An 8,896-nucleotide genomic window follows, 5' to 3' on the forward strand; every position below is an offset into this window, starting at 1 on the left:
GACTTCCCGGCAAAACAAGGTCTAGACAGTATCCCATCTCACAGACTCATGAGGGGGAGTCTCACCAGCCACCCCTTCCTAAAGAACCACTTCTTTTGACTAACACCCAGGGACAGGCCCAAAGGACCTCAGGGACAGCCTTCATCCTGCCCTACCCCGAGGCCTGGGGGCAGTGCTGGCCAGCCTGGAAGCTGAAATCCAGAACATCATCCACACCTTTGGCAGCCACATTTTCTATTTGCCATCTGGAAGCTCTGTTCCTTCTGAACCCAGAGGGAAAAAAATATCTTATTTATCATTTCCCTACACAGGGAAGTGTCCAAACATGGGACATGGACCCGAGAACCTTGAACTAAAAGCACCAAAACTGCAGGATAACCTGAGGACACACCCCTCCTTCCCTTCCTGCTCCGCTGTCCTCGCCTACCTCTCCCTTCCCTGGGGGCCATACCCCGAGCAGGTCCAGGGGGAGGTTTGCACACTCTGCTGTTCCCACAGTGGTCCTCCTGTTCTCTGCCCATCTTCTCCCCTCATTCTCACCAAGAAAGAGAGAGAAATGTGTTTCACAGATTTTGTCACTTCACTGTGTCCTGGAATTGTGAGATGTCCTAATAAAGCCACACTTTCCCAACTTCACAGGAGAATCAGTAGTATTCCTGTTCCCGGGTGCTGCGTATACCAGCTGTTGGAGGCGGGCATTCCCATGTTCACAGTGCCCAGGGCCCAGCCCATTTGGGCTCCCCCACCGCCAAGCTGTCTTGCAGGGCTCCACTCCCCCTGCATTCCTGGTGAGCCCCTCTCCCAACACCTGGAACTCCTTCCTGCTCAGTGCTCACCCATGCCACTGCTGTGGCTCCCCACTCCTCTCAGCTCCTGCCATCCCCCCAGGGCTCATCCAGAGCCAGTCTACTCTACATTCCCAAAGGGGCAGGGAGTTAGGGCCAGGCCTGCCACAGCCAGGAGAAAGCCTCCCTGCCTTCTTCTGTCCCGTACCTTTTACAGGAACAGTCCCCTTCTGCTGAGCAGCTTGTGGGTGATCCTGTAGCATGGTGAACCCTCCACAGACTGGGGCCTGGCTAGGTGGCACCATTTCCCTAGGACAAAGTAACACTGGGTGGGTCAGAGAAACAAGGCAGTTCCCCACAGGCTGCCTGAGCTCTCCTACTATACCTCCAAAGGAGAGGTCAGTTTGTACCCAGGGGGTCTTGTCCACTGCCACAGGGACATGTGCATAAGCGATGCACACCTCAGTCATGCAGACATGGTCTTTGTCTGTTCCCGTGCCCCAGGGCAGGCCCACAGGACCCATGCTCACTCCCATTCCCAGGACAAATGCATGCAAACCCACACCAATTAATCAGCACTCATCATCTCAGGGGTATTGTGAGAATTAAATGATATGGTGCACTGAACACACTAGCACAGTGCCCCACATGCCATGAGTGCCCACAGGTGAGCCCTAGCTGAGATTGCCATGTTTGTCCTCAAGGCTAATGTAGGTATAGACCTGAGGACAGAGCATGACAATCCATGTAAGCCCATAAGTGTCCCATGAATGCTCACTCTTGTTATTATTAGGCTATGACCAGCTGCTGAGATGGCAGAGGTGACTCAGAGTGGCTCCATGGGACCTTGACCTCTTACCAAATGACCTCATCTTCAGAGTTCCTGAATCCTCCCTATTAGGTTAGGACATTCTCTTAAACAGCAGATTCCAAAGTAGGATGGTCAGTATCCTGTACATTCGTAAGGTTTGTTGACCTGAATTATTTGTGTCCTTTGCATGCTGACCTTCCAACCCCTCAAAGCCTTAAACAGCTAATTGTTTGGCTCTTCCTCCAGATCTGGGCCCTTAGGAACCCCACTCCCCACCCGCCTCTGTCCTCTTTCCCTTCCACCCAAGGAAGACAGTGGGTGTGGAGCCTGGAGTCCCAAGGCGCCCCCGCCGGGCCACGGCCAGCACCTACGTACACAACAAGCACACACGCACCCCTGGGGTTCTTTTCTCTCAAAGCCCGAGCTGACTGCCCCTTCAGACACAGGATGTGAGGGCTGACTGCAGCCATGGGCCTTGGGACCAAGCCCCAGGCCAGTAACTGCACTGGCTGGACTGTTTCTGAGAAACAAAAGAGCCAGTGACATCTCTGTGACGAAAGGCTCAGCCAGGAGCAGCATGCAGAGAAGCAAGCTGTGAGTGAGAAGCTTCTACCCAATTGAGAGATGCAAATGACTGGCCGAGATGTTGGACGAGGTTAGCAGGAAAGAGAGAAACTTCTACAGGTATAGGTCCAAGGACCAAGTGGATCTGCTAGCGATATACTGAGGGCGGAGCCTGGAAAGCAGGGGGCAGTGGGAAGAGGGGATGAGAGACCTGGAGGGGTGGGCTCCCTGGGTCCAGAGCATCTCAGCACCTACCTGTTTTGGTAATGGGGTTCCTCAGTAAGATGTATTTAAACAAACAAAGGTTGCTTCTGCATTACATTTTCCCAAAATTGTCTGATCCAGTCTCCTCGGGTTACTTGCCTTTGGTTTTAAATTGTCGGTGTAGCTTAGTTTTCTGTCCCCCAAAATGAGGACTTCCCTACTCTTTTGCTTCAAAATATCTACGACCAATTATGTGGATTTGATCATAAAGTTCATCAACCAGGCCATACACTTACAGAATGGTTTTCAAATGTAATCTGTGGCTTACAGGCTGAGACAACTCTAGAAAGCTGCCAAGCCCACTCCTTTGTTGGGAGAGAGGAACAGCCATGGGCCAGGAGCTGTGCCCTTCCCAGACAGGACAAGGCATTTGAAGGCTTCTCAATCCTTATGGGGTGGATGACAACAACAGCACTCTTTGGTTCCACATGGGGAACACAACGGCCCTATTTCCTTATTGCTTAAGGGAGCAAGAGGCCTGGAGAGAGGCCCAGTGCTGACCCAGAACGGGAGTTGCTGCTGGAAGGAAGAAACACCTGGAATCTAAGGGCTTCTGTTTTCCTTCTGTCCACGGGGTTCCCCTGTCTGGGGGCTCCTCTCCCACTGGAGGCCTTCCCTGGCCAGCATGACTAATTCTTGCAGCAGCACATGCGGACAACCTCAAAGGAAGGGCTGCGCTTTCCTTCCAGTAGGAAGCTTCCCACCATGGAGCAGACTGTGGGAAGTGGTGGCGCCCAGAGATTCTCCCTCCACCCAACTGCTTTCCCTTACAGTGTTCCTCCCCCATTCCACCCCTCTAGTCACCTCTGTTCTTGATATCTACAGCAGAAAATTTCTCCTCAGAGCCCCAAATGCAAGTGCCCAACTCTCTCCTGGACAATGAATCTCAACTTCAACATGCACCAAACCTAACCTCTCTCCTTCCCCTATTCCCTCCCCAGAGAAGGGGATCCCCATCCACCTGGCCATCCAAACCAGTGATGAGAGGGCTGTGCTGGACCCCTTCTTCTCTCCTCCATCCCCCGAATTTACTCACTGTCCAAGTCCTATAGGTTCGACCTTAGTAACAGTTTTGTTCCTACCCCTTCCTCTCTACCCCCACCACTACTGCACCATTTCCTGTCTCAACATCTCTCGTCTGACTTTGCACATCTCTCCAACCCTCCCCTCCAAGCTAGTCTTCTTCATCCAACCTCAACAAAGACACCAGAGTGTCCTCTGAAACACAGGAAGCCCTGGTCATATTATTGAAACCCGTCAATGGTTCTCCCTGGCCCATTGTGAATCACCTCCAGGCTCACCCTGCCCTGGACCCACCTTGCACCTAGACTCCAGCTGCACTGAAAGCCTGCTCTTTCCCAAACAAAGTGAGTTATCTGCTGCTTGAGCATCTCTGTCCACCTTCCCAACAAACCCACCAGTAGATAGCTTCTCTCTCTCAAGCCTCCACTCGAGGACCTCGCCCATGAACATTCCCAGTACAGCAGAACACATCATCTGTGCACACTGCTTCCAGATGAGCAGGCCAATATCTTGTGGCTTTGTCTTCTCATCTGTTCTACTCCTGGTGGACATTTAGGTTGTTCCCTAGTCCATAAGACCATAGTGTTGCCATCATCTTCCTTGTGCCTGTACACTGCATGCATGCATGCATTTCTGAGCATAGTACCTCCATGTCTAGGGTTTTCGTTGTAGAAAGCCATTAAATTATGGATTCAGCTGATTGAACAGTTATTGGCCTAGTTAAGATTTATATTTTTCTTGTGTTAGTTTTGACAAATCATGTTTTTTAGGAACTTACCCATTTATCTAAATTTTCAAATGTAAATGCATGACATTGTTCATAATATCTTCTTATGATCTTCAGTGAAGTTGAGCTCTGTTGTGATGTCTCTTTATCCTGCCTGACATTATTTTTACCTTTTCTTTCTTTTCTCCCTTGCTCACTCTTACTAGGGTTTTGTTTATTAAAATCAATTTTGTTACTCTTTCCAAAGAACCCGGCTTTTGGTTTCATTGATATTTCCTATTTTATATTTTTGTTTTCTAGTTCATTAAATTCTGCATTTATCTTTACTTTTCCTCCTTTTTTCTTTCTTTGGTTTCAGCTACTGGATTATAAGCTCTTTGAAGGCAAATGTTTTATGTGTTGGTGTTTGTTATATTTAGATATCATCTAGAGCCTAGCATAGTGCCTGGCATGTGGAAGATGCATAATAAATATTAGGGAAAGAGATAAGAAAATGGACAGGAGATGAAAAGGAAGAGAGAAGGGATAGTAAGAGGGGGGAATTGAAAGAAAAACAGAATTGGAATATAAACTGCCCATATACCTGGAAGTTAGTTGTAAAACACCTACATTCATGTGTGTGTGTGTGCATGTGTGTGTGAGAGAGAGAGATACTAGGATCCTTTAAACAATTGAGTATCATGGCTCCAAGTGCATCTCAAGATACAATTATAAATATACCCACCAAATTTTCCTTAGCAGATCTTCATGGAATATGACTCAACACACACCAAGAATCAGGCCCCATGCAGAGCACTAGCAAGACAAACATAAATAAGAATTTTTTCTGCCCTTCAAAAGCTCAGAAGAAAAATATGGGCAGTAATTGAGTTCACCAAATCCAGCCAGCACCTATTTTATAAAGTTTTATTGGCACACACCCATACTCTTTTCTTGTGGCTCCTTTCACACTGCAATGACAGAGTTGAGTAGTAGTGACAGAGACATATGGCCCACAAAGCAGGAAATATTTGTAAAGACTATCTGCATCCCTGTCCTAGATAGTGGGCTTCCGAAGGCAGGCCCTGGCCTTGTCCTCCATGAATAGCCCAGGGCCTGGCCCATTGTTAGGTGCTCAGCAAAGGCATTCTGAAGGCCCCGGAAACTCTCTGGAGTTGGGCTCACTGGTGAGCAAGAATCACTTCTTGCTATCTAATAAGTGTGCATCTTTTCCTCCAAGCAAGAGCAGCACAGTAGCCAGCAGGTATCAGCGACCTCTGTATAAACTTGTCTACTCATCCTGGGACCAGAGCCTCACACAGAGATCTTGGCCAGGCCCTCAGGGTGCATGGTCCGAGTTGAGCAAATCCTGAGACCTAGAAGCAGAAACTAGGTTCCTCTTGGAAAATGAGGTTGGTTGTGTGGGATCCACACTCAACTGCCAACTTCGGGCCCCACTGCCTTACCTTCACATCAAAAATTCCACCAGAAGAAAACAACCTCCTTCATCCAGGACTGGGTTAACAACAGTCTTGGACTTTGTGCCCAAGACAATGTCAAAAACATTTTATTCTCCTGCTCTGGGCCCTTAGTGACCAACAGGGTGGACAGAAAGGTGAGCACAAAGGCTGGGACAGAAGAGCCCTGCTGACCCCTGCAGCGTGGAGACATGCAAGCCTTTCCAAAACTGCCCCAGGGGGCCTGGCTTGCTGCTGCTTCATTTTAGCACCAACTCACTAGCCGCTTGACTCATCTTCCCTGCAACACTCCTGTTTGCTCTTCTCTAAACCGGAGATGGCATGTCTTGATGGAAGAACTCTGGAGGTGTGCATCCTCTGAGACACCAAAGTGTTAACAGCTCACACAGATGTGTAAACTATTAAAAATGTGAGCTGTGTTAGTCAGCTAAGTTGAGAATGCCCGTCCTGGCCCTGGCCCTTGGAAGGCAAGCCTTTTTGCTTAGTCAGCTCCTTAACAGGGTTTGTTGTTTGTATGTCTCTTTTCCTGTAAGTGTGTGTGTGAGAGTGTGTGTTTAACTTTTCTAAAACTGTGGTTTAAAAAAGCCTAAGTTAGTAAGTCAGTGTCAGAACTGTCTGGGTGAGAACAGGCTCTAACAGGAAAGCAGGAAGCAGTCTATAAGTTTAGAGTCAGGGGAAGGAAACAGAATTTCCATTCAATACCATGACAAAGCCAAATGTCATTTTCTGCATCCTAATTTATCGATTTCTGCTGGCTGTCGGAAGCGCTCAGGGGAGAAGTGTGGTGAGTCCATGGCTAATGCTTTTTGTTGTTTTCACCCTTAGTGGGAGTATGTTGTCGAGAGGTGGGGAGGACTGCAGCGGGACCAGGGAGGGTGAAACAATGGTGGTGGGGCTGCGCAAGAGCCATGGTGCTCAGAGCAGAAACCTGTACTCGTGTTTCTTCCACTGCAGTGTTTTTGGAAGTAGCCTATTCATTTATTTGGAAGAGCTCTCATGCCAGAAAAAGGCATCAGATCACCCTCTGCCTGCCTAGTCATCTTGAATCACCAGCCCAGAAACACGACTCTTGCCAGGGGGTGCACCCTGAAAAATCTCCAGCGTGCTCATCAAATAGTCTGTGATAACAGAAATGTGAATCACCAGAGCTGAGTGGAAAATCTCCGCCCAGGTGTGTGTCCCTCCGAGATGTCAGGGAGGCCCAGGTGTGGGTGTCAGGGTGGGTGGGGGAGGTAAACAGAGTTCAGGGTCGGTCCACAACTCTGAGAGAAATATTCAACCCTCACAATGTAATGAAAGCTGGTTCTTCAGAGACCTATTTTCCATTCCGGCTCTTCAAGAGGGCTTTTGATTTTCATTGTGCTAGTTATTTTTTGTCATGAACACTCATAACAAAACTGAAATGGACATCACAGAACAATGAGAAATCACCAGGCCATTGCACAAGTTCAGAGTCACACATATGACCATTTCAGTTCCAAAAAAATTTCATGTCTGTGAAGTGGCCTCCCCCTCTGGGCTTTCCCAGGCTGCTCCTACAGTCCTCGCTAGGTGCCTTCCTCCCTCAGAGAAGCCACCACCTTCAGGCCCACTCAGGGGCAGGGTGGCCTCTGTGCAGACAGCCCCTGGACATGCACCCTCCACCCCGACCACTCTGTTGTGTCTCTGGGTGCCAACTGTCAGCTGCCTACCAGTCACCCTGGAATCCCTCCCATGGTCCCCTCCAGGCTCCACATCCCTACTATAATCTGACCACCTCTCAGCCTCCCTGCTCAGTCCTGGAGTCCTGCCATTCTCCTCCAGAACTCAGGCAGGCCCCTTCCCTCACACTCACTGCCACGCACCTGGCACCCTCTCCCCAAGGTCCTGACCTCTGCTAAGCTGCCCTCCTCCCCAGCCAGCTCTCCTTCACTGCCCCCTGGAGCATCTCCAGCCTGGCAGTCACACTCCAAAGCCTGCCCAGACTACTCATCCAATCTTCTCTTTGGTCACTCTCCAACACAAAGCCAACAGTAGGGACATAGTACTGTCCCCAACCACTCTGTGAGCACCCCTTCTCTTATTCCTTTGCTCACGACAGAACCTCACCTAGACCTGCTGTCCTCTGCCCGCTTAGCTCCTCCTTGAAGCCCAGTTCAAGTCCATCTCCCTGCTGTGACCTTCCTGACTCTCCTCTCCCTGAAACCCCATCACCCTTCTTGCCTGTGCCACCTCTCATTTTGCATTATTACAGCAGGATGGTATTTTAAGACATTAAGAGATTACTGTTTCCTGTACTTCTCTGTACCAGGAGCCCCCAGCAGCTCATTTTCAAATTCAGAAAGTTTCCCTTTCCTCAAAATGTTACCTCTCATATAACTGTTGCAGTCAGTACAACGCACTGATGAAGTCTGCCATGACTGGTGGCCCCTAGGACTGCCTGTGCCAACCTACCCCACCACTCGGGGTGGTGTCCCTGCCGGGGTCCTCCCCCAATGGCTCCCCCACGCTGAGTACTGCCAAGTTCAAGTTCTTGGCTTTCTAGTTCTCAGGAAGATTCTGTCTACCTCTAGCTGAAACAATAGTCTGAAAAACAAACTCCTTTGGATTTGCAAAAGCCGGGCCGTATTGAGAACCAGAAGATTTCTCTTAGAATTCCAAAGGATGGCCTTCACACATCAAGAGATGGGCAATCCAGGGCATGTGTTTATGTGAGAACATGGAGGTGGGGAGGGGGACAGGGAATGTTGGGTGGTGACAGAGAATTGCTATTTATCTACTCAAAAGGAAATTATGGGTTAACAGTTCGCAGGAAAAAGGGAATCCACAAGAATGCAGCTTAGACACTGAGGGAATATCACCCTTAGGTCTCCCCTCCACGCACACCCCCACAGTGAAAATGCCAGCAGTGTGAGGCAATGGGAAGCTTCAGAAACCCCAGATGGGCCACGGGTAATAAGAAGAGAAGAGTTCATATCTCCAAACATCATTTCCCATATTATGACTTTTTCTTTGATGGAGTTGCATCTCCCAGACTAATAAGCCAGCTCCTTGGGGCCAGACACCACCACTTATTCATAGACCTTGCAGCCCTGCACCCTGCATGCCAGGACATAGCACGGCGGTGCCCTCCATAAACAGGGCCAGGGAGCATGCCAGGGCCTGAGGGGTGGCGGAGACTACTGGCCCTGTCTGAGAAACACCTTCCTCATTCTTGCATAAACACATGCCCTGGATTGCCCATCTCTTGATGTGTGAAGGCCATCCTTTGGAATTCTAAGAGAAG

The sequence above is a fragment of the Manis pentadactyla genome, chromosome 8 (assembly GCF_030020395.1).
Source record: "Manis pentadactyla isolate mManPen7 chromosome 8, mManPen7.hap1, whole genome shotgun sequence".
Taxonomy (NCBI): domain Eukaryota; kingdom Metazoa; phylum Chordata; class Mammalia; order Pholidota; family Manidae; genus Manis; species Manis pentadactyla.